General features: G+C 38.8%; 1 protein-coding gene across 2 annotated transcripts in view; it reads left to right on the plus strand.

Moving 5' to 3' along the window:
- LOC100356714 (uncharacterized) overlaps positions 1-27,284 on the plus strand; it is a 365,960-nt gene that overhangs the window by 81,228 nt on the left and 257,448 nt on the right. The gene's annotated exons all lie outside the window — the stretch shown is intronic.

A 27,284-nucleotide genomic window follows, 5' to 3' on the forward strand; every position in this document is an offset into this window, starting at 1 on the left:
TCACATCAAGATTCATTTTCGATTCTCTTTTATACAGAAGATCAGTTTAGCATACATTAAGTAAAGATTTCAACAGTTTGCTACCACACAGAAACATAAAGTGAAAAATAATAGATGATTTTTTAAATGATGATGAAATCAGATCTGACCTATTGTCATGTTTAATCCCAGTGAGAGTCAAGTTGGGAATTGATAATTTCTTCTTCTTCTTTTTTTTTTTTTTTTTTTTTTTTTTTTTTTTTTTTTTTTTTTTTACAGAAGATCAGTTTAGTATACATTAAGTAAAGATTTCAACAGTTTGCACCCCCATAGAAACACAAAGTGAAATATACTGTTTGAGTACTCGTTATAGCATTAAGCCTCAATGTACAGCACATTAAGGACAGAGATCCTACATGAGGAGTAAGTGCACAATGACTCCTGTTGTTGACTTTACAAATTGACACTCCTGTTTATGGCATCAGTAATCTCCCTATGCACCAGTCATGAGTTTCCAAGGCTATGGAAGCCCCTTGAGTTCTCCAACTCTTATCTTGTTCAGACAAGGTCATAGTCAAAGTGGAGGTTCTCTCCTCCCTTCAGAGAAAGGTACCTCCTTCTTTGAAGACCACAAGTTGAAAATTTTGTTAGGTTCATTTATGTGCCTTTATAACCAATACCCAGTATAGAGTTCAACAGCAACTAGTTATATATTTAGTGGATAAGTTTTTAATACATAATGTTCTGGATGAAGAAATAATTGCAGAAAGATATGAACCATTCAGCTACATACTTACATTTTTGCAAGGCCACGAATCTACATAGAATTCTCCTGTGCTGAGACTAAGCAAATGAACCATCTTTCTCTCTATTGTCATCATATTATTCTTGGTGCTGCTCCTTGTATTCAACAACATAGGTTGTTACATCAAAATAACATAGACCGAGGGTCTTAAACAGCAGTTATGAAGGCTGGAGGTCCAAAATCAGAGTGGCAGCATGGTCAGTTTCTGGTGAGAGTTCTCTTCCTGTAAATGTCTTACAGATGGCTGTGAGACAGGAGCTGTGTCCTCATATGGTAGGAGAGAGAAAGAGAGAGGAAGAGAGAGATGGATGGAGAGAGAGGCATCAACAGACAAATTTTGGGACACACAATTCATCCATAGTGCTCTTTCTTAAACAACACTAGATTTTCATGAGAAATATTCTACATATATCTTAGCTCATGAAAAATTCATTTACCCTGAAGAATGTACTTATTTCTTTCACAGACATTTCAGCTGAAGTGCTTCTTATTGCTGAGTGCTTCGTTTATTTCAGGATAGGTCTTCGGATAGAAAAGAGGCCCGAGGCTGAGAGAGAGCTTGCTCAGAGACCGTGAGACCGCCAAGGCTCTGAGAAGTTGTACACCTTCTTGCTATCAGAGACCCAAAGTGCTTCTAAATACTTCTAGAAGGAGATTTGGACATACACTTTCAGCAAGGACAAAATAAAGTAAAATTTCTTATTTCTTTGCTAATATTTATAAAAATGTCTTTGATCGCTTGAAACCTGACTTGTACTGTAATACATCTGTGCCTTTTACTCTTTGGGAAAAGGAGAAATCTTTTCAAAGATATATTGAATATGTTCCTACCATGCTATTTAGATGGCTCACCATCTGTGTTTAAAGTTTCAGAGCATGTAATGGCATAATGGAACATAGTTTGAGAAGGAATAGAGAATAAATTTATATTCATGTGATAAAAATCTTCAACAAAAGCAACAATTAGACTCAGCTTCTCTATTAAATATTTATATTACCTTCACTCCCAAAGGAAAATGAATGAAAGTTATGTGTTTGTGTGTGTATGAAAGACAGTGAGAGGGCCGGCGCCGTGGCTCAATAGGCTAATCCTCCACCTTGCGGCACCGGCACACCGGGTTCTAGTCCCGGTTGGGGCGCCGGATTCTGTCCCGGTTGCCCCTCTTCCAGGCCAGCTCTCTGCTATGGCCAGGGAGTGCAGTGGAGGATGGCCCAGGTGCTTGGGCCCTGCACCCCATGGGAGACCAGGAAAAGCACTTGTCTCCTGGCTCCTGCCAGGATCAGCGCGGTGCGCCGGCTGCAGCGGCGGCCATTGGAGGGTGAACCAACGGCAAAAGGAAGACCTTTCTCTCTGTCTCTCTCTCTCACTGTCCACTCTGCCTGTAAAAAAAAAAAAAAAAAAAAAAAAAAGAAAGACAGTGAGAGTGAGCAAGCAAGAAATATTTGTCAGTAAAATTGTTTAAAGATGGGGCCAGTGTTGTGGCATAGTTGGTTAAGCCACCACTTAAGATGCTGCAACCAGTATGAACTGTGGTTCGAGTCCCAGCTGCTCCACTACCAATCCAGCTTCCTGCTAACAACCTGGGAAAAGCAGCAGAAGATGGCCCAAATGTTTGGGCCCCTATCACCCGCATGGGAGATCTGGAAGAATCTCTTGGCTCCTGGCTTCAGCCTGTCCCAGCACTGGTCATTGCAACCATGTGAGGAGTGAATCAGCAAATGGATGATCAATCTCTCTCTCTCTCTCTCTGCAATTCTGACTTTCAAATAAATAAGTAAATCTTTAAAAAATTTGTGTAAGGATCATTAAAGCAGAAAAAAAGAGATGTTTGAGAAAATAATTTGAATGTGAACCCTTTGATGCTGTGTGCTATCTACCAAGTCTGTTGAAATGTGAAATCCATGCAGAATTCGCACCAATCCATGGAAAATTCTAAGTATACTGAATCCTCTCAGCCCAAGATATGGGCATATTTGCAAAGCAGGAACTGTTATACTGCAACCGCCCCATTTTCAGTGTGTCTACATGATACCAATTAATGTTAACAGTAAATATATCTGCATATGGAAAGAAACAACCTTCTTAACTTTCACCTATTTTTTTTCTAATAAGTTATGGCTGACCACAATGTTCATTAGTGACACAATAAAAAGGAGCTGGTGGTAAATAATAACAAGTCTTTGTAGTTATACGGTTCCTTTGATCAAAGCAGCTCAGAGTCTTTGCGACTCATTAATCTTGGAAATACCTTAGTGAAGTAGTAAGGTGTCAAGGATTTCTACCCTCATTTTGTATACTGAGAAACTGACATATTTGCAGAAAACTATCCCCAAGTCACTCAATGGTTTGGTGATAGACTCAGGGAATTTGTGTATAAACTAGAGATATTAGGGAAAAGGAAAAAGTGTTCAACAGAAGCTGAAAGTTTTTGAGAAATTTTGTGGAATGCTTGGAAACAACATTGTTTCAAAAGGTGTTATTTCATTTAGCTTCTATTTTGAATTATTTATTCTGTCTAGAAATGGAGAGTTGTCTACAACCTCTCATTAATGTCACTTATTGTTGGTCCATTTCATTGAAACTTTCTTTTTTTAGTATTTTTCTACATGAAGAAATAGTACACATTTCCTATGAAAATAGATGTTAGTTACTAAAAGAATATTAATTTAGCCAACTAATTATATATATGTACATATATATATAAAACCCACACTTTTATTTATGTAGTCAATTGAATATTCCATTATGTATTGATTTTGAAGAGCATCAAGAGAAATACAGTATCTTACTTTATTGCTGTTTTTACCTGAGTAGAATTTGAGTATAGGCTTTGTAATTTTACCAATGTTACTTTTTCAGAAGCAAACTGTTGAAATCTTTACTTAATATATGCTAAACTGATCTTCTGTATATAAAGAGAATTGAAAATGAATCTTGATGTGAATGGAAGTGGGGAGGGAGAGGGAAAGGGGAGGGTTGCGGGTGGGAGGGAAGTTATGGGGGGGGAAGCCATTGTAATCCATAAGCTGTACTTTGGAAATTTATATTCATTAAATAAAAGTTAAAAAAAAGAAGTCAACTTATGGGGACAGGCATTTGGCCTAGCAATTAAGATGCCAGCTGTAATGCCTGCATCCGTATTGGAGTGCCTAGGTTCAAACCCCAGATCTCCTAATTGGAAATGTTTTCAGAAATTGTCTCAAGAAAATCCACAAAAGCCCTCAAGAACAGTTGGGGGATATTTATGGAAATTTGAATATGATTAAGGCATTAGAAGATGTACAAATTAGTTCTGCAACAATAATCAAGACAATATGATATAATGAAGGAATAGATGAAGAGATTAATAGAATAAAATTGAGTCCCAAAATAAAACCATAAATTATAGATTTTTTAGTTAAGAGCCAAGACAAATCAGTGGAGAGAACAATCTTTTCTACAACTGGTGCAAGAACACTGGACATTCCATTGCAGTGAAAAAAAAAAGTGGGTGTAAACACCATTCACAAAAATTAACTCAAGAATAGATCATGCACTTAAATGTAAAATGCAAACCCAAAAATGACCTAGAAGATAACAAAGGAGAAAATCTAGATGACCTTGGGTATGCTGATAACTTTTTAGATATAACACCAAAGTCATGATCCATGAAAAAAATAATTGTTAAGTTGGATTTCATCAAAATGAATACATCTGCTCTGCGAAAGACACTTTCAAGAGAATTAGAAGACAAGCCATGGATTTGGGGAAAATATTTGCAAAAGACATATGTGATAAGAATTGTTATCCAAAATACACGAAGAGCTGTTAAAATTCAACAGCAGGAAACAACCAACCATTTAGCTATAAGAAACGATGTCAACAGTGAAGAAGGCAAGGGCTGTTCAAAATCATCGCATCACAAAGTGCCAATTGCTTGTTTTTTTTTTTTTTTATAATTTGTTTAACTCTACTTAGTGTAGGATTAATCTTATGAATATAAAGTTAACTGAAAATAAATCTCTGTAAAAAAAATGAGAATTGGAAAGGGAGAGGGAAGAGGAAGAAGGGTGGGAGTATGGGCAAGAGGGAGGTAGGGTGGAAAGAATAACTATGTGCCTAAATTTGGATATATGAAATGCATGCAGTTTGTATTGTTTAAATAAAAGTAAAAAAATGATGTCAATATCATATGTTCTCAGAAATGACAAGTGAAAACAAAAAGGAGATAACACTATACAGCTGTGAGGCTGGTTGGAATATATATTTGGATGCAAAAAATTTTGAAATTCATGCATACAAGGTGTCACCAAATATTTGGCAGAAGATGTATACTATGAAAAAACTGCACATATTTCAAATTTTTTGCACCCTAATGAACTTACATTTTAATTCCATTTTCCATGAAACTTTTGAAGTACTTTTATGGTAGAAAGTGAAAAGTCAGTAACACTGATAGCACTGAATGCTGGTGAGGATGTGGAGCAACAGGAATTCTTGTTTGTTGCTGGTGGAATTCAGAATGTTACAGAAACTTGGGAAGATAACTTGGCAGTTTCTCACAAAACTGACATGTTCTTACCATTCTGTCTAGCAGGCACACTCCTTGGTCTTCATTCAAATGCATTGAAAATTAATGTCCATTTGAAAACTCCAACATGAATGTTTCTGTATTTTTATTTATAATTGCCAAAGCTTGGACTCAATCATGATGCCATTTAATAGGTAAATGGATAAAAAGTGTGATTCATCCTTACAATAAGATATTATTTAGCACTAAAAGGAAATGAGCTATGACGCTATGAAGACATGGAAAAGCCACAAATGAATATTACTAAGTAAAAGAGACCAACCTGAAAAAGCTATCTACTGCTTCATTACAACTACATGACATTCAGAAAAGGCAAAATTGTGGAGACAGTAAAAAGAGCAATGTGTTCCTGGAGTTGGGGGGAGAAGCATGAATCTCTGGAGTACGAGGGATGTTTGGGGGAGTGAAAATGTTCTGTATTATATTACAGTGTTGGACATATGTTGCCATACATCTGTTCAACCCCATAGAGTCTACAACCCTAAGAGTCAATGACAATGTAAACCATGGAATTTGCTTGTTAATGGTGTTTCAATGTAGGCTTATAAATTTGATACATATACTGCTCGGGTGCAGGATGTCAGTAGTGGGAGAAGCTGTGTGTGTGTGTGTATGTGTGTGTGCATGTGTGTAGTAAGGGTGGAGTGAGGGTACATGAGAATTGCATATATATTTCCTGTTCAATTTTGCTATGAACCTAAAATTAATCTTAAAATGCATTTAATTTTTAAAAATTTGTGTTTTGAGATGTGATAATACTAGAGCTATGAACAAAATTAAGTTTATTAAGCATTATTATTACCATGTATTAGCCATTTGGGCAGAAATTTTCATCTCACTTCATATTTTCTGCATAAAGCAATGGAAAGTAGGTATGATGGTCCCCAGGTTTCAGATGAAGAAATTAAAGCTGAGAGATTGTTATTTTCCCCTCATCTGCCACCAGGGATTCCCAGGTGCCCCTTGACTCTTGCTGCAACTCCTCCTGGTGCTATGTAGCCCCTTCTTTGTGACTAATGCTGTAGCATTCCGTTATAGGAGGTCACACATGAGTACGCTTTCCAATTTCTGCATCGTGGTGTCTTTCATTCCTCATAGCTTTCCTTTAGAGTCATTAAAACTCAAGTCTCACATTTGAGAGGATTGACTAAAATATATTTAAACAGCATGCCATTCAAATTATTTTTTAAAAAGCAATTTTCTACTGTAGATTTAGAAACCAACGGATCTACTTTAGCCAGCATAATTTTCGATTAACTAATTTAATCTGTTCAAAATTACATAAGCAAACCTGAAACAAGCCTTCATCTGTTTTTTGCCTTTGGATGTAACATAATATTTTCAAAAATGAACCAAATAGAGTAATTAGCCCCCAGGCAGAGCAAATGACTCTAATAACCATCTCTCACACATTGCTTTGGTGGGAAGACTGAAAATGAAAATGAAAATGTGGCAGCCCACGGGTTAAGCTCTGCATGTGCCCTACTAAGTAAAGGCTTGGTATATTAATACACAGAATTATCTCACAGGAGATGTTCAGAAAGAGAGGAAAGTTGATACCTTCCCTGTAGGCTATCAGAAAGTCTCTTCCAGTGCTGGACTACCTAGCAGCAAAGAGGGAGAATCTATTTTCCAATTCTTTAGTTTAATTCACTTGACTGGTTTCAGTTCCAATATTGGTGGATGTAGAAGATCACAAATACAATATTGCAGTCATAGGTGATAGGAGTCAAATTTTTCATATTTTGAAAAGGATGTGTAATTTATGGGAGGGGTTAGGAAGTCTGCTTCTGGGTCTCTGACTAGCTTCATGTCACTGGAACACAACACTCAATCTTGGCCCTGGTTTTCACATTTACTTAGAGGCCAGGATTTGATTGTTCCTGAAGTTCCTTTCAGTTTTAAAATTTCAATACTACTACTATATTGCTATTTATTTATTGTTTATTTGAAAGGCAGAGTCACAGGGAAAGAGAGATCTTCTATCCGCTGGTTCACTAAAAAAATGGCCACCACAGGTAGGTCTGGCCAGACCTGAGTCAGGAGCCAGGAACTCCATCCAGGTCCTCCACGTAGGTGACAGGGGCCCAAGCACTTAGGCCATCTTCTGATGCCTTCCCAGATGGATTAGCAGGGCGCTGGGTTGGAAGCAGGGTAGCTGGACTCGAACTTGCCCTTAGATGTGGGATGCCTTGATCACAATCAGTGGCTTAATCTCCTGTGCCACAGTGCTGTTTCTGCTACCTTATATTTAAGTTACTGGGGCTGGTGCTGTGCTACAGCAGTAAAGCCTTCTCCTGCAGTGCCAGCATCACATATGGGTGCTAGTTTGAGTCCCGGCTGCTCCACTTCTGATCCAGTTTCCCACTACTGCTAAATTCCTCTAATTTAGCAGTAGAAGATGGCCGAAGTACTTGGGCCCCTGCACCCATGTGGGAGTCTGGAGGAGGCTTCTGGCTCTGGGCTTTGGATTGGCCCAGCTCCAGCCATTGCAGCCATTTGGGAGCGAACCAGCAGATGGAAGATCTTTCTCTCTCTGCATCTCTCTCTTCTTGTCTATAATTCTGCCTTTCAAAAAATAAATAAATCTTAAAAAATAAATATAATAGTTATTAAAAAGATAGCAGGTAACTCTTAAATCCATGATATGGCCAATAGAATTCTTTCTTTGCTGGGCATTTTCTTCTTTGTTGGTTCATTATATTTTACATCAGTATCTATCACTTTTTTGAGCATTAGAACCACCTGGTGTACATGGTACGTTGTGAATTTTTGTTGCTGTGGTTTGGTGTGTGACTGGCATGGTTTGGTATGTGACTAGGTACATGACTAGGAATCTACAGTTTGTAGAAATGCTCCAAGAATGCTGATGTGAACTGTCCACAGGCATTGCTTTCAGCAGCTGTTCCCTCCCAATTCCTGCTGAGCAACAGTTCTGCACTTCTCTCTCTAGCAGCCACTGTTCTTACAGGGTCACAACTGCCTGATTCTCACTGTGGGATGACAGAGTAGTCAGTATGCCCTTATCAGGAAGGCAGAGTTTGAATAGCCATAGAGACGATTCTGAACCTGCTCTGAGGGTGTGTTGGGGCAAAGGTGGCAGAGGGGGTTTTTAGAAAGGATTTTGACTCCCTCCATGGTTAAGAACCACTGATTGAAATAATATGATTATATACTGTATAATTCACTTAACATTATTTTTGTCTCCAATGTGTATGTGAGAGTATGTCAAAAAGTTTGTGGAAAATGGAATTAAAATGTAAGTTTATTTTGGTGCAAATTTGTGTTAAATTCATGTATAGTTTTTTTTTTTTTTTATTTGACAGGTAGAGTCATAGTGAGAGAGAGACAGAGAGAAAGGTCTTCCTTCTATTGGTTCACTCCCCTAATTGCTGCCACGGCCGGCGCTGCACCGATCCAAAGCCAGGAGCCAGGTGCTTCCTCCTGGTCTCCCATGCGGGTGCAGGCGTCCAAGCACTTGGGCCATCCTCCACTGCACTCCCAGGCCACAGCAGAGAGCTGGAATGGAAGAGGAGTAACTGGGACTAGAACCCGGCGCCCATATGGGATGCCGGCACCGCAGACGGAAGATTAACCAAGTGAGCCACAGCGCCGGCCCAGATGTATAGTTTTTAAAAAAGTTATTGATTTACCTAGCTGAAAGGCAGAGTGAAAGAGACAGAGACAGAGAGACAGAGAGAGAGAGAGAGAGAGAGAGAGAGAAAGGGAGGGAGAGAGAGAGCTATTTTCTGTTCAATATTTTACTCCCCAAATGCCAACAATCGCCAAGGCAGGGCCTGGCCACAGCTAGGATCCAGGAACTCCATCTGCAAATCCAACAATGGGTGGCAAGAACTTAAATACTTCAGCCATCATATACTCCCCCTCCGCCCTCTGCAGTTGCGTTAGTAGGAAACTGGATCTGAACCAGGACAGCCAGGACTCAAACCAGGCATTCTGGTAACGGATGTAGGTGTCCTATGTGGTGACAACCCACTGCACCACAATGCCTGGCCTGCATATATATATATATATATAATGCACATTTTCATGGACTTCTTGAAGATTCCTTATATTACAATGTAAAACATTTGTAGAGAGAAAGGCAAAGCAGGAAGCTTTGTCAAAGGAAGAAGTATCCGCTCTCCATAATCTTTTGTAGAACTAACTTCTTACTTTTTTGGTGCTGTTATCTGCTCCTTTTTCTATTTAAGTTCTTCCCTTATTTTCATCATTTGCTGCTGTGTTATTTTGTGGATGTGGAATGGAGAGCTCCACCCCAAAATTTACTTGTGATATCAAGACTTGTGATGCTACAATCATACCCCATGAGAGTATGGAAAGTTTATTACTTTCTGGAAAGAGCAGGATGGGCTCACAAGCACATACGAAAATGACTTGAGAAAGGAGGAAGGAAAGACTCATTTGGCTTTCATTGTGGTTAGGAGGGTGGGGGTTACGAAAATCCCACTGGCACCAGGGGTAGATGGGTCTAGAGTATCACACTAGCTACCGACCTATGGGGTAGTAAGAGGAGCAGGAAAGGATGGGATTGGAAGCTATCAGCAGTTAAATCTCAAAAACAAAATAGGACTCTTCTATCTGTCGTTGGATCACATCAGGGTTAATTTTTTTTTTTTTTGCAACATTTAGGGTGGAAGCATACATTACTGATTTTATTTCTTTTTCCATCCCCAAGGTAGATATTTTTTAAAGCTACAGATTTTCTTCTAAGCACTATTTTGCTATATTCCTCTAATTTAGACAGGGTTTATGATAATTATCACTTAGGTCAACATATTTTCAAAATGTCTCCATTGACCAACAGGCTTTTTAGAGACATACCCTTTAATTTCCAAATAGTTGAGCACTTTTTCTGAATATATTATTGCCGTTGATTTATAGTTTAATGTAATTGGAATCAGAATCATTTGCAATTTATTACAGTTTGTTCCAAGTTCCAGTCTACAGTTTTCATATATGCTTACTTGAAAATATTATGCATTTTGTATTTTTCAAACATTTTATTAATATAAGGATAACAAGTTTCTATATTTCATAGGTAAAGTTCTAAAATGATGACCATATTTCCCCCCTCCCTCCTGCCTTCAATCCTCCTCCTCCCTTCCTTTTTTTCTTTATTTTTGCAACAACACAATTTGGTGTATTTCTACCCCCTATTTCTATGATTGTCCAATATGAAAAGTTATTTGATATTGTTGTTAAAATTTTATACATTTTTATTACTTTAAAATTTTTTTCCAATGAGTCATTGAAAGAAAGATATTAACATTTTCAAGTGTGATTGTCTTTTTCTTTAGTTTTATCAACTGTTGTTTCATGTATCAGACAACTTTATTAATACATAGTTTACCTTTAAGAATGTTACTTTTATTTCTTCATGATGAAGTGCTCCTCTATTCTTGGTCATACATTTCATCTTCAGATATGCCTTATCTAATGAATATCAATCCATGTGATTCTTTATGCTTAATGTTTGCACATTTTATGTTTTTTATTCAGTTTCCTTCAAAATGCTGTATTAGGTGTGTTTCATATTAACAGTATGTAATTAAGTCTGGTAATCTCTGCCTTAGTATTAAGGTATTTATACCATTTATATTTAATAAAATTCCTAATACTTTTCAGTTTACATATGTCATGTAGGTATTTAATTTCTGTATATACTCTGTGCTCCTTGGGTCCAATTTGCTGCCTTTCTGGGAGTAATTGTTTTGTGATGAGTGAGGTAGATTTTTCTTATATCCAATTTGTCTATCCTGTTAATATTTTGATATGCTTCCTTGGTATTTTATTTACCTTAATGACATTTTAGAGACTATAATGCACATATTTAACTTATTACAGTCAGCCTTCAAAAATATTTTACTGATTCACAAAATTTTGAGAACTTTACAGAAACATATTTCAAATGATGAAACATGCATATTTTGTGCTCCTATTGTTACATAGATTTTCTTCTGTAAATTCTGTAACCTCCAGTAAAGCACTATTATAAGTTTCTGTTAAATATTTCTATAGACTCTTAAAGAATGTGTCATAATTTTATGCTTTATGTTTGCTACCATATTATTATTTCTGGTATCCTTAATTTCTCCCTGTAAAACTGGAATTCCCTGTGGTATGATTCATTTCGAAGTGCCAAGTTTCCTTGATCTATTCTAGAGTTCTTGAGAACAAGAGAGCTGTGATTTATTTTCCCATAAGGGGAAAGCATGTACATTTGTCCCTTGGTGTCTGTGGGGGAAAGTCTTTCTTACAAAGTGATGCAGTGTTTGCATATATCCTATACACATCCTTAGGCATACTTTAAATTATCTTTAGATAACTTTATAATATCTAAAACCATGTAAATAATTGTTTTACAGTATCCTTTAGAGAATGATAAAAAGGATGACTGTTCATGCTCAGAACAGACATACAGTTTTTTTAAATACTTTCTGTCTCTGGTTGTAGGACATCTGTGGCTGTGGAATTCATGGATATAGAGAACTGACTGGCATTAGGTAGATTTCGTTCATGCTTGAGTTATACTGATCCTGGCCCTGAGTTCAATATTATTAATAATGATACAAGGTATCCAGACACTGGATGAGGCAATTCACCTGTTGTCCAGGAAGGACTAAAGTAACATCTGTACTGTGTGATGAAGCTATGGAAAGGTGCCTAATTTTGTGGATTTCTGGGATGATGACTGATAAACATGAAGGCAACATAGAGACTAAAATCCAATGTAATGGGCTTTCATGTTAACTAATTTCAGGAAGATGTTAAAGCCACCTCAGTGAGTGCTGGTTGATTTGCCTGTTTCAAAAGGTTAAACTCGCAAGTAAAGCAGATTATGCACATGAGGAGCTGTGGAAGAATTGCAGAAGGCCGACGCCGCGGCTCACTAGGCTAATCCTCCACCTAGCGGCGCCGGCACACCGGTTCTAGTCCTGGTCGGGGCGCCGGATTCTGTCCTGGTTGCCCCTCTTCCAGGCCAGCTCTCTGCTGTGGCCAGGGAGTGCAGTGGAGGATGGCCCAAGTGCTTGGGCCCTGCACCCCATGGGAGACCAGGAGAAGCACCTGGCTCCTGCCATCAGATCAGTGCGGTGTGCCGGCCGTAGCGCGGTGTGCCAGCCGTAGTGCGCCAGCCACGGTGTCCATTGGAGTGTGAACCAACGGCAAAAGAAAGACCTTTCTCTCCGTCTCTCTCTCTCGCTGTCCACTCTGCCTGTCAAAAAAAAAAAAAAAAAAAAAAAAAGGAAGAAATACTTAAGAGTTGTACAGGGAAACAGAATAGTGGAAAGGTTAGAAGGTTGGTGCAGATTCCTCCTCCTTCTGTATCTCATTCTTGTTCTCTTCCTCCACCTTCTCCTCCACTTCCTCCTTTTTTCCCTAGAGCATCATGGGCTTATGAGTCTTCATGCCAGCCCCTTGCTGACCTTAGAAAATTAGACAAATCGTAACTGTTAAAATGATATTAAATGTTAAAGTCAGCATAGGTTTAAGTGTAAAAGTGATCATATAAATAACATAAGTACCAGTGCCTGGTAATAATAATAGAATTAAAAAGGAAGAAAAGTCCAATATGGGAAACAGTCCACACAGCAGACTCCTAGAATGTCATTCACTGTAAATAGCACTCTGACCTCACAATCAACCCTTAAGGCTTCCTGGTCTGGCTGAAAGGCCTGTGAGAGCATTTCAGACATGGAAAGCCAAGACTCTGTGGCAAAAAATATCCTACATGAAGGATTTCTGTGAGACCTCAGTGGAAAGAAGGGGGCATCAAAGAAGGATGTACTGTTCTCTGAAGGGAGAGAGAATATCCACTTTGCTTATGCCTGTTTCCAAATACTGATGGAATCTATGGTCATAAAAAGGCTTCCATAGCCTTGGCAGCCCATGGAAAGAGCCTTGGGTGATCACTGATGTCATAAATTAGAGTGTTAATTGTTAAAGGAACAACAGGAGTCACTGTGCACCTACTCCCCATGTAGGACCTCTGTCTTTTATGAGTTGTACTATGAGAATCAACTACAAATCTTGTACTCAAACTGTACTCTACATGTTGTGTGTGTATGTGGATGCAAACTGTTGAAATCTGTGCTTAACGTGAAGTTGGTCCTCTGTATATAAAATCAAATGAAAAATGAACCATAATGAAGAAGGGGATGGGAGAGAGAGAGGGAGGTAGCATGGGAGTAAGGGTGCGAGGGTGGGTATGGGGGAAAGAACCACTATATTCCTCAAGTTGTACCTATGAAAAATATATTCATTAAATAAAAGATTTTTAAAAAATTAGGTGAATATTCAGTTGTAGCCATCTTACATTTCTTTTTCTTCCCCACACTGCTCTGTCTGGGCTGTAGGCAGCCATGTTGGCTTCTCCTAGGAGAGGATCATCAGTTGCTGGACTTTATTTGAGTGTGTGTCTTTATGAGCTGAGCTCTCAAATAGGCGTAAGGGAAAAATATTCTATGATTTTTCAGGCTACTCAGTTTCATTTTATTTTTGTATGGGGGCTCTCTCTTGAGACTTCTTAAGTGGAAACAGAAGTCTTTCTTGCCTTTATCTTCAAACTCTCCTTTCTTTTTCTTCATTGCTTGGTTTTATTGTGTGTTGGTCAGCTTTTCATCACTATAACAAAATACCTGAGAGAAGCTACTCATAAAGAAAAGCTGCTCCTATTGGCTAATGATTTTAGAAGTTCACAGTCCAACATCAGGTGCCCCTCATGGATTTGGTTGCTTGGTGATGTCAGAATTTGACAAGTAGAATGAATAGAATGATCACATAGTGAGCCAGGGAGAAGACTGAGGGACCAGGTTCAACTTGGCTTTTATAAGCAATCCTATTTGAGATCTATCTTCTGAGGATGAGTCCATAGTGACCTAAGGACTTTCCACTAGACCCACCTCCTTGACACCATAATTGGTATCGCCATCTTCTTACTATTATCAATTCAAGATCGGAGATTCAATCATCTTCATGAATTCAGGAGCAGGTTTTTATCTCCTCTTATCCAGATTCTTCTCACATCCTACGAAGTTGCTATAGATCATCCAATATGTGTGCAATAACTTCAGCTTTTCACTGGTGACTTAAATTAGTATCTCCAACCAAGATCCCTAAATTACTTTCAAGATGCCACTCCTGTATGTTCCTGTTTCTTAGCACTCTTTGCATCTTCTTGAATTCTTTGCTTCTATGTGGTTATCCATACTAGAAACCTAAACATCATTTTCAATTCCTACCTTTCCCTTAATCAAAGCAACTAACTTGTTCATCTATTTACCACACGTGCATTTATCTATTCCTGCTTCTCTTCAGCCCCACTGCCACATTCCTAAAGTTGTAGTCCTATCCCCTCCTGCTGTGGCTACACCTTCTGATTACCTAACTGCAAGGTAATCAGTCTCCACCTTGCTGCTATGCAGTCTTCCTAAAATGACAATCTAATTAGTTTACAACCCAATGTGAAATCTGTAGTTGTTTCTCTTTCATCTATACTGACTGTCATATAAGAGACTCAATATTATTTTTGAAAGAGTGAAATCAAAGATATACTGAAATACATTCAAGTCTTTTTGCTCTTTGTTGCCTGTCAGCTTTTCCAACTTGACCTACTTTCTTGCCATTTGCCCTTTAAACTCTATCAATTGTCAAATATTTATCAATTCTAAGGCATGTTTCATTCCTCCCTCCCTTCTCTCTCTCTCTCTTTCTCTCTTCCTTCCTCCCTCCCTCTCTCTCTCTCTCTCTCTCTCTCTCTCTTTCTTTTTTGAGACATCTGTCTTGATGGTGTCTTCCAGTGAAACTCGGTTGATTCTTTCCTTCAGTTCTACCTGAGTTTTGCAGAAACTTTGACTGTGGCAATTAATTATCTGCTTACTTCTAGATCAGACTCTCAGAGGTGGTATCCAACCTTGTAGGAAACAAAAAAATAAGTCTTTAAAAACTAGGAAATCATTTTAAGATTGAAGATGCATTTAGAGAACATGTAATGTGGGCAAATCATGTAAGAAACAGAATAACAGAATTAATTTTTTATTTTTATTTTCTTTTCCATTGTGGAAGAAGTAATAAATAAGAAAGTACTGGAAAAAAGTAGTTGAATTATTTTTTAAAAAAGAAGCTATATGGTGAGTATTGAGCACAAACAGGAAGAAATCTCCTGGGCTTTCATTAACATAGCTCAGGCAACTAGAGGCAGTTTTGTTGACTTTAAGAGTTTGCCAGAAGGGTTTGGACAGTCTAGGTAACATCAACAGCTGGAGGTAACATAGGTAAAGGAAAGGGCAGGCACTTCTAAGAGTAGAGAAAAGAAAAGAAAAATGTTAACAGTATCACAGTAGCTAACTAGCTGAGATAAGGTACTTTTATACTTTTAAAAACTCTGGTTGGGTCTGGCATTGTTGTACAGCCACTGAAGCTGCTGCTTGCAATGCCAGCATCCAATATGGATGTCCATTCAAATCCCTGCTGCTGTACTTCCTGCCCCGCTCCCCCTAATATGCTTGGGAAAGCAGCAGAAGATGGCCAAGTACTTGGATCTCCATGGGAAACTCAGATGGAGTTCCTGGCTCCTGGCTTCAGCCTGGCCCAGCCACAGCTGCTGCAGTCATTTGGAGAGTGGAACAGTGGACAGAAGGTCTCTCTCTCTCTGTATCTCCTTCTCTCTCTGTAACTCTGCTTTGCAAATACATAATTAAATCCTCTTAAAAATTAATTTTTTAAATTTAGGACATATTGATTAATAAGAATGCCTTAATTATTAACCTTTTGATTTTACTAATGATTTTTTAATAAAAACTTTTTTGGAAGGATGGAATTCTTTTTTTTATTATTTTTTTTATTTATTTGAAAGAGTTACAGAGAGAGGTAGAGAGAGAGAGAGAGATCTTCCATCCGCTGGTTCACTCCCCAAATTGTCGCAAAGGCTGGAGCTGTGCTGATCCAAAGCTAGGAGCCAGGAGCCAGAAGCCAAGAGCTTCCTCTGGGTCTCCCATGTGGGTGCAGGGGCCCAAGCACTTGGGCCATCTTCTACTGCCATCTCAGGCCACAGCAGAGAGCTGGATTGGAAGAGGAGCAGCCAGGACTAGAACCAGCACCCATATGGGATGCCGGCACTTCAGGCCAGGGCTTTAACCCGCTGTGCCACAGCACCATCCCCCTAAAAACTTTTTTTTTTTAATAAAACACTTGCAGATGACTTCTGACTTTGGTATTTGTGTAGACTGTTTTCTTGCATTAGTATTATTGCTCCATCTTTATCCATTTTCAGTGCACCGTCTAGTGAGCCAAATCCATTAGATGCATCACAACACTGGTTCTTAGAAGGCATGGGTCATCTTTAAGAGGCTGCACTAATATTTCTAGATATAATAAGAATATGCTTTAATCGGGAAAATTGGAGAGCATGTGGGAGTCAGAACTTCTTTTATCTCTGGGCAAACTAATTGAAAACATTTAGTCTATTGTTTTAAAAACTGTAAGCTGGACAAATGGGATCTCTGCCTTGTGATAAAAAAGTAAGGAAACATTGTCATGGTATAAAATGAATACTTTGCTGGAAGTCTTGTGACATCGTGTTCCAGTGTGTGAACTTACACATTGCTTGATTTCACTCTAGTTCCATGTTCTCATCATAGAACAAAGGGAATGAGACTTGCCTTTCTTACTTCATAATGCTGTGAAAGACAAATTCAGTCAAGTATCTGAAAGTCTTTTGGCATTTTGGGGTAAATTACAATTTTTCCATGTTTATGATTACACTCTAGGTTCCTGAGTAACCCGCCAGTCCCTTGAGTGAAGTTTTTAGGCTGATACTTGTGAGAGGGACAATATCTGTGAGAGTGAAGGTTCTGGAGCTTAGAGACCAGAATTTGAATTCCAGCTCTACTGTTTTCTATTAGGGATTGCTGGGGCCAATCTTCTCAGGGAGGCCTGCCTGGCGCTTTCCACACCCAAGAGTGAATGGGTGATTCTGAACTTCACATAACCTCTGTTGACTGACTTCTGGTAATGGGGTGCTTAACTGCTTCTTGTGACCACAGGAGGATGGAGGAGGCTGCCTTGTTGCTCCCCTAGGCTTCTATACTGAGCCTCTCAGAGTTGGTTGTCTACCTACTTCCCAGGGCTGAGAGTACATGGGAGGGGCCGCTCAGATACTTCCAGGGAACCAGCAGGATAGACAAAGCTGCCCAACTATTTAGGGGACCAACTGCATGTAAAATTGCTCAAAGTGTGCCACTCAGATTCTTCCTAGTGGGTGGGGTCTCTTTCCTTGCTCACAGGGCTGGATCTTTGACCTGGATCATAGGACCTATACAGGATTTATACAGCAAAAGCCTGTGTGGAAGAGAGTATGACATGGATTGGGCTCATTCTTTAGGGCAATATAGCAGTGTAGCTCCCTGTTAGCTTCCTAAACTAGACTCAGGGCCTCAAAGGCCACAAGGTTTTCCAGCAGTAAATACTTCAAGTGTCTGTGATGTGAACAAGGACTACTAGGGGCCTCGTGCTTACTGTTTCCCAGCTGAGTGAAGTCTTTCTTGGTTCAGGGTTGATCTTGAGAGATGAAATGACAGGTGCTATGTGTTTAGTTCCCTTCTTTGTAAGGCTGTGTTGTATCTTTGTGCTCTTCAACATCTAGTCTTACACTCATTTCCTGCCCCATTCCACAGCCTGTGGAGTTGTCCTCCACGTTGTGTTGCCCAAGACTGGGGGACGGGTGGTAGAGGCAGTCCCTTGATTGTCAGAAGCTCAGTCTATGGGCATTGGCCTGGGAGTTGGAACCATTGGGAGCTGCCTGGCACTGGGTTTTACCATGGTGGGCTTGGTGCTGGACCCGGTACTAATTCTTGAACTTAATTCCCTTTCCCTCTCTGAAATCAGTGATGTCTGTCTCCACACTGTGCTGCTTGGGTTTGGATGACAAGTAATGCAGATACTCTTTCTTTCCTGCCTCTTTCTTGCATCTTTTCTTCTTCTTATACTAAGAACAGACACTGAACCCCAGGTCTCTCATGTGACTTGCTCAACTCTTGTAAATGGACATTGGTATATTCAAGGGATGTCTTTTTGGGGAGACAATTGGTGGGGGATGTTACTCAGCTGCCATCCTTCTCTACCCTCCTAATAAAAAACAGCCAAGGCTTTGCTTAGGATAACAATGTGGTCCTTCATTCCCACTTCCTGTATGATCCTCATTTCCATCTGAGACTAGTTCCCTTTCATCTCCTTATCTTCTGAGCTCTCGCCACAGTCACCCTTGACACACTGCCTACAACAATCTAAGCTTTTTCTAGTCTACTCCTCCAATTTCTGCCCGGAACTCAATTACAAAGATGCCTTCACATTTTTAAGTACAGTTATAGTCACAACCCTACTCTCTACTACTAATATTCTATGTTAGCCTTGCTTTTATTACTGTAGTGAAACATCTGATGGGGTCACTCTACAGAGAGGTTTATTTAGCTCGTAGTTGTAGAAGTTCAAATGCCTTCACCTGGTGATAATCTTCTTGCTGACATAATTCTAAGATGGCATAGCATATCTCATGCAACACACAAGTAGTGTGTGTGTGTGTGTGTGTGTATCTGGTTTCTCTTTCCTTATAAAGCCAGAGGATTCAATTGGAGGGCTCCACCTTGATGCTCTTAGCTAATCCTAACCATCTCCCAAAGGTCTCACCTCTAAACACCGCAATCACATTATTTCTATTTTCTATTAATCAGTTGAAATTATTGAAATACACACACCAAGACATTTAGAGTTTAAGGAAATATGAGGGTTAGTGGGAAAACAGAAGACCATACTATAGATTAATGAGTGGTCATTCATAATTACACCAATTCGAAGAAAACCTTGTTCAATGGCCTGGAGAATTCTATTAATTAAGCAGTAGAAATTAAAGGTTGTTTGTCATTTGTTCTCTCTTTTTTTCTTGAAACCCAAGTTGGTAGTAAATTTTGAGATTTTCTTTTTATCAAATTAGTGGTGAAAATTTAGAATTCGGGGAAAATGAAAAAGAAAGCAGAAATATAATAAGGCCAGAGCTATAGAACTGAGGCATTTTACTGGATACAGCATGGTTTTAGCATCTTATATAGACAAGATACTACCTCTGAGGATTGCTTTCCTACAGTTAAGTCATGAGAAATCCCAACATTGGTGTCATGTTGAAGTTTTTTGTAATGAACAAAATGCTCCTTGCTAAAGAAAAAGAAATTCTATGCATACTAAGTATCAAGGCCAAAGTACTTTTTTTTATCTTTTGACAGGCAGAGTGGACAGTGAGAGAGTGAGACAGGGAGAAAGGTCTTCCTTTTGCCGTTGGTTCACCCTCCAATGGCCGCCGTGGCCGGCGCACCGCGCTGATCTGAAGCCAGGAGCCAGGTACTTCTCCTGGTCTCCCATGCGGGTGCAGGGCCCAAGTACCTGGGCCATCCTCCACTGCACTCCTGGGCCACAGCAGAGAGCTGGACTGGAAGAGGGGCAACCGGGACAGAATCTGGCGCCCCGACCGGGACTAGAACCCCGGGGTGCTGGCGCCGCAGGCAGAGGATTAGCCTATTGAGCCGCGGCACCAGCCATGGCCAAAGTACTTTAAGGATATCTTAGCCATGCCCTTGCATTCAATCTCTTATTCCAGTCTATTCCAGAATTAGTGGCTAAAGTGTACATCCCCTCATCTCATTTCCTGTTCAAACACCTGAAGTAGCTACTCATAGGTGTTGTGTGAGCCTGCAAATATTTTTGGAGTAATGTTGTAGTGGAACAAATTGAGGATTTAGGGAAAGGTTGCAATGGAGTAAAATAGATTCAAGATCCTATGAAACACATTGCCTCAAAAAATTCAATTAAAGTCTTAGAATTTGCTAATCAATAAAATGGAGATAATAATTCATATCATATAAGCTTGATACAACTACTAACTGTAATTGCAGTCTACACAGTAAATCATGATAAAATAAGAAGTCAACTATTAAAAGATACGATAATACTAATTTTTGGTCAGGAATTTTTATTTTACTTACTGACTTCTACTTACTCAGCATTTGATCCTACTGCATTAAACTGTTATTCAAATGTATTTTCTGCAGTATCTTAATCATAACTTTTTAATGGATAAGAACTTTTATTTGCATCCTCTGTGTAATAAGGGCTTAGAAAGAAATGTTAGCATAAAGTTAAAGAAGGAACATTGGGACGGGCATTTAGCCTGGTGGTCACAACATTTGTTGAGATGTTTGCAGCCCCGGTCAGATTGCTTACCTTTGACTCCTGGCGTTGGCTGCTGATTTCAGCTTCCTGCTAATGCAGAACCTGGAATGCAACCTGTGATGGCTCAGGTTGGATCTCTGCCACCATGCTAGAGACCAGGACTGAGACTAGCCCCCAGCTTTAAGCTGGCCCAGTCCAAGCCCTTGTGGACATTTGGGCTGTCTGCCTGCCTGTTAAATAAAAAAATTGTGTGTGTGGGCGTGGGCGTTGGTGAGGCTGTCATAGCTCAGCGGGTTTTGTTGTCACTTGGTATGTGGTATCCCAAATCAGAATGCAAGTCTTGGCTACTCAGCTTCCAATCCAGCTCCCTGTGCTTGGGAAAGCAATGGAAGATGGCATAGGTACTTGGGACCCTGCCACCTATGTGGGAAACAAGAATAGAATTCTGGAATTCTGGCTTTGGCCTGGCCCAGGCCTGGCTGTTGTGGCTGTTTGAGGAGTGAACCAATGGATGTAGTGTTGCTCTCTTTCTTTTTTATTTTTTATTTTTTTTTTTTTACCTCTAAGAATTTATTTCTAAAGGTATAATTGTACATAGAGATGTGTTCAAGGATATTCATAGCACTGGCGTTTATAATCACAAAATGAATTGTTAATCAGTAGAAAACCAGTACATAAGAAAGTTGAAAAAAAAAAGAAATTTTTTGACTTTTGTAATCTGAATTTCAGTGCTCTCTTTCTATGCCCCCCTGCCACTCTACCTTTCAAATAAATAAATACACCTATAGAAAATAGTCATTTTGTGTAAAATTGAAGGGAGAGAGAGAGGGAGAGGGAGTGGGAGAGATAGAAAGAGAGAGAGAGAGAGAGAAAGGGAGAGGTAGAGTCCCTTTAGAATTTTACTTGGTATGATAAAATAATTTTCTCCATGCATAATTTTAAAAATCTATTTCATTACTCAGTTCATCATGATCTGTGTTTTAATTCTATTATTTCATTTAAAATGTCTATATACTTCAAGGTTCTCAGCAATTCTTATTGTTTTGTGATAAAACTCACAAAAGGTGTGACATCCAAGTTGGGTGTTGATTCTTGTTCATCTGTGAGGACTCTCAAGTGATTTCTTATCGGAGTTCTGATGAAATCTAACATAAAAAATCAAGGAAACCGTAAGACCAATCACCCCAGTGCCAAGGAGATACAGATATGATGATAAAAATTAGACATCTGTATTTTGAAACTCTCCACATACATCATGATTCTAACATACAAATTAATAAACATTCAAGAAAACTCCAACAACTTTTCTCATCTTTATTGAGTAGCTTTCTTTCATAATTCTTTTTTCTTAGTAGAAAAAAACCTGTAATTGGCTTTTGTATATCTAAACTATGCTTTTTTCTCTCCAATACCCTAAGGGTAATAAATATAAGTTGAAATTTACATAACCAATTTTAAGATTTTTGTGAATAATTCATATTTTAGAATTGTTTTCAAGTTAAAAAATTATATCATGTATAAAAGATGTACATGTATCATAGGATTATACAGGTTTTCTGAGATGAATCTAAAACATTGAATGTTTTACATAATTTTTCTAGTTTAGGTAAAGAAATTAGCTATGCTTCCATCCGATGTTACTGTTCAGGATGGGTTTACAAATCTAACAAATCTAACAAATCTTCTAAGGTGGTAAAGAACTTTTAAAGTATTACTGTGACCACAGGGACAATTGTTTTCTTTCTGTTTATTTTTCCATTTCTTTTGCAAGAAAGTGGCATCTGTTAAAAAAGGTTCAGTTGGAAACCACACAACAGAGACTCTAGTGTTTAATTCTTCCTTCTTAAAATTTGTATTTTAAGTAATGTTCTAAGTATACTAACAGGTTCTCCAGCTGAAATTTTCCTTGCTTGGGTCAACTCAAAAGAGTTAATGTAGAAAGATTACCTTAGAGAAATATGCAAAGAAGAATCACCCCATGGAGTGCTCAACTTCAGAGTAATAAGCAAGAGTTAATGTTGTTTGGGACTCCTTGATCCACCATTCCACTCTGACAAACTCAAGTTCATTTTTAGATATTTTAAAAGTTTTTCAGGTACATATACACTATGGAATACTACTCAACCATAAAAAGAAAAAATCTTGTCTTTTTTTTTTAACTTTTATTTAATGAATATAAATTTCCAAAGTACGACTTATGGATTACAATGGCTTCCCCCCCCATACCGTCCCTCCCACCCACAACCCTCCCCTTTCCCACTCCCTCTCCCCTTCCATTCACATCAAGATTCATTTTCGATTATCTTAATATACAGAAGATCAGCTTAGTATACATTAAGTAAGGATTTCAACAGTTTGCTCCCACAGAGAAACATAAAGTGAAAAATAATAGATGATTTTTTTTTAGATGATGATGAAATCAGATCAGACCTATTGTCATGTTTAATCCCAGTGAGAGTCAAGTTGGGAATTGATAATTTCTTTCTTTCTTTTTTTTTTTTTTTACAGAAGATCAGTTTAGTATACATTAAGTAAAGATTTCAACAGTTTGCACCCCCATAGAAACACAAAGTGAAATATAGTGTTTGAGTACTCGTTATAGCATTAAGCCTCAATGTACAGCACATTAAGGACAGAGATCCTACATGAGGAGTAAGTGCACAGTGACTCCTGTTGTTGACTTTACAAATTGACACTCCTGTTTATGGCATCAGTAATCTCCCTATGCACCAGTCATGAGTTTCCAAGGCTATGGAAGCCCCTTGAGTTCTCCGACTCCTATCTTGTTTAGACAAGGTCATAGTCAAAGTGGAGGTTCTCTCCTCCCTTCAGAGAAAGGTACCTCTTTCTTTGAAGACCTGTTCTTTCCACTGGGATCTCACTCACAGAGATCTTTTTGCCAGAGTGTCTTGGCTTTCCATGCCTGAAATACTCTCATGGGCTTTTCAGCCAGATCTGAATGCCTTTAGGGCTGATTCTGAGGCCAGAGTGCTATTTAGGACATCTGCCATTCTATGAGTCTGCTGAGTATCTCACTTCCCATGTTGGATCACTCTCCCCTTTATTTATTCTATCGGTTAGTGTTAGCAGGTACTAGACTTGTTTATGTGCTCCCTTTGACTCTTAGTCCTTTCATTATGATCAATTGTGAACTGAAACTGATCACTTGGAATAGTGAGATGGCATTGGTACATGCCACCTTGATGGGATTGAATTGGAATCCCCTGGTATGTTTCTAACTCTACCATTTGGGGCAAGTCAGCTTGAGCATGTCCCAAATTATACATCTCTTCCCTCTCTTATTCCCACTCTTATGTTTAACAGGAATCACATTTCAGTTCATTTTCAACACTTAAGAATAACTGTGTGATAATTACAGAATTAAACCAGTCATATTAAGTAGAACAGACAAAAAAAAAATACTAAGAGGGATAATGTATTAAGTTGTTCATTAACAGTCAGGGCTATGCTGATCAAGTCACCATTTCTAATAGTGTCCACTTCACTTCAGGAGGTTTCCTTTTTGGTGTTCAGTCAGTTGTCACCGATCAGGGAGAACATATGGTATTTGTCCCTTTGGGACTGGCTTACTTCACTCAGCATGATGTGTTCCAGATTCCTCCATTTTGTTGCAAATGACTGGATTTCGTTGTTTCTTAACTGCGGTATAGTATTCTAAAGAATACATATCCCATAATTTCTTTATCCAGTCTACCATTGATGGGCATTTAGGTTGGTTCCAGGTCTTGGCTACTGTGAATTGTGCTGCAATAAACATTAGGGTGCAGACCACTTTTTTGTTTGTCAGTTTAAACTCCTTTGGGTAAATTCCCAGGAGTGGGATGGCTGGGTCGAACGGTAGGGTTATATTCAGGTTTCTGAGGAATCTCCAGACTGACTTCCACAGTGGCTTGACCAGTTTGCATTCCCACCAACAGTGGGTTAGTGTCCCTTTTTCCCCACATCCTCGCCAGCATCTGTTGTCGGTAGATTTCTGTATGTGAGCCATTCTAACCGGGGTGAGGTGAAACCTCATTGTGGTTTTGATTTGCATTTCCCTGATTGCTAGCGACCTTGAACATTTTTTCATGTGCCTGTTGGCCATTTGGATTTCCTCTTTTGAAAAATGTCTATTGAGGTCCTTGGCCCATCTCTTAAGTGGGTTGTTGGTTTTGTTTTTGTGGAGTTTCTTGATCTCTTTGTAGATTCTGGTTATTAACCCTTTATCTGTTGCATAGTTTGCAAATATTTTTTCCCATTCTGTCGGTTGTCTCTTCACTCTCCTGACTGTTTCTTTTGCAGTACAGAAACTTCTCAATTTGATGCAATCCCAATAGTTGATTTTGGCTTTGACTGCCTGTGCCTCCCGGGTCTTTTCCAGAAATTCTTTGCCTGTGCCAATATCTTGAAGGGTTTCTCCAATGTTCTCTAATAACTTGATGGTGTCAGGACGTAGATTTAGGTCTTTAATCCACGTTGAGTGGATTTTTGTGTAAGGTGTAAGGTAGGGGTCTTGCTTCATGCTTCTGCACGTGGAAATCCAGTTTTCCCAGCACCATTTATTGAATAGACTGTCCTTGCTCCAGGAATTGGTTTTAGATCCTTGATCAAATACGAGTTTGCTGTAGATGTTTGGGTTGATTTCTGGTGTTTCAATTCTGTTCCATTGGTCTATCCATCTGTTTCTGTACCAGTACCATGCTGTTTTGATTACAACTGTCCTGTAGTATGTCCTGAAATCTGGTATTGTGATGCCTCCGGCTTTGTTTTTGTTGTACAAGATTGCTTTAGCTATTCGAGGTCTCTTGTGCCTCCATATGAATTTCAGCATCATTTTTCCTAGATCTGAGAAGAATGTCTTCGGTATCTTGATTGGGATTGCATTGAATCTATAAATTGCTTTTGGGAGAATGGACATTTTGATGATGTTGATTCTTCCAATCCATGAGCATGGAAGATTTTTCCATTTTTTGGTATCCTCTTCTATTTCTTTCTTTAAGATTTTGTAATTCTCATCGTAGAGATCTTTAACGTCCTTGGTTAAGTTTATTCCAAGGTATTTGATTGTTTTTGTAGCTATTGTGAATGGGATTGATCTTAGCAGTTCTTTCTCAGTCATGACATTGCTTGTGTATACAAAGGCTGTTGATTTTTGTGCATTGATTTTATATCCTGCCACTTTGCCAAACTCCTCTATGAGTTCCAATAGTCTCTTAGTAGAGTTCTTTGGATCCTCTATGTACAGAATCATATCGTCTGCAAAGAGGGATAGTTTGACTTCTTCCTTCTCGATTTGTATTCCTTTGATTTCTTTTTCTTGTCTGATGGCTCTGGCTAAAACTTCCAGAACTATGTTAAATAGCAGTGGTGAGAGTGGGCATCCCTGCCTGGTGCCAGATTTCAGTGGAAATGCTTCCAACTTTTCCCCATTCAATAGGATGCTGGCTGTGGGTTTTTTATAAATTGCTTTGATTATATTGAGGAATGTTCCTTCTATACCCAATTTGCTTAGAGTTTTCATCATGAAAGGGTGTTGAATTTTATCAAATGCTTTCTCTGCATCAATTGAGATAATCATATGGTTTTCTTCTGCAGTCTGTTAATGTGGTGAATCACATTGATTGATTTGCGAATGTTGAACCATCCCTGCATACCAGGGATGAATCCCACTTGGTCTGGGTGGATGATTTTCCTGATGTGTTGTTGTACTCTATTGGCCAGAATTTTATTGAGGATTTTTGCGTCTATGTTCATCAGGGATATTGGTCTGTAATTTTCTTTCAGTGCTGCATCTTTCTCTGGCTTAGGGATTAAGGTGATGCTGGCTTCATAGAAAGAATTTGGGAGGATTCCCTCTTTTTCGATTGTTCTGAATAGTTTGAGAAGAAATGGGATTAATTCTTCTTTAAATGTCTGGTAGAATTCAGCAGTGAATCCATCTGGTTCTGGGCTTTTCTTTGTTGGGAGGGCCTTAATTACTGTTTCAATTTCTGTTTCAGTTATGGGTCTATTTAGGTTTTCTATGTCTTCATGGTTCAATTTTGGTAGATTGCATGTGTCCAGGAATCTATCCATTTCTGATAGGTTTTCCTGTTTGCTGGCATACAGGTCCTTGTAGTAATTTCTGATGATTCTTTTTATTTCTATGGTGTCTGTTGTTACGTTTCCTTTTTCATCTCTGATTTTATTGATTTGGGTCTTTTCTCTTCTTTTTTTAGTTAGTTGGGCCAATGGGGTGTCAATTTTGTTTATTTTTTCAAAAAACCAGCTTCTCGCTTGGCTGATTTTTTGTAGTGTTTTTTTTTTTTTTTTGGATTCAATCCTGTTAATTTCTTCTCTGGTTTTAATTATTTCTCTTCTCCTTCTAGATTTGGGTTTGGTTTGCTGCAGTTTTTCTAGGTCCTTGAGATGCACTGAAAGCTCATTTATTTGGTACCTTTCCAATTTCTTGATATAGGCACCTATTGCTATAAATTTGCCTCTCAATACTGCTTTTGCTGTATCCCATAAGTTTTGATATTTTGTGTTGTTGTCTTCATTTACTTCCAGAAAGTTTTTGATTTCTCTTTTGATTTCTAGAATGACCCAGTGTTCATTCAGGAGCATGTTGTTCAGTCTCCATGTGTTTGCATACTTTCTGGGGTTTCCTGAGTTGCTAATTTCCAGCTTCATTCCGCTGTGGTCTGAGAAGC

This window comes from Oryctolagus cuniculus, chromosome 5 (assembly GCF_964237555.1).
Source record: "Oryctolagus cuniculus chromosome 5, mOryCun1.1, whole genome shotgun sequence".
In the NCBI taxonomy this organism is placed as follows: domain Eukaryota; kingdom Metazoa; phylum Chordata; class Mammalia; order Lagomorpha; family Leporidae; genus Oryctolagus; species Oryctolagus cuniculus.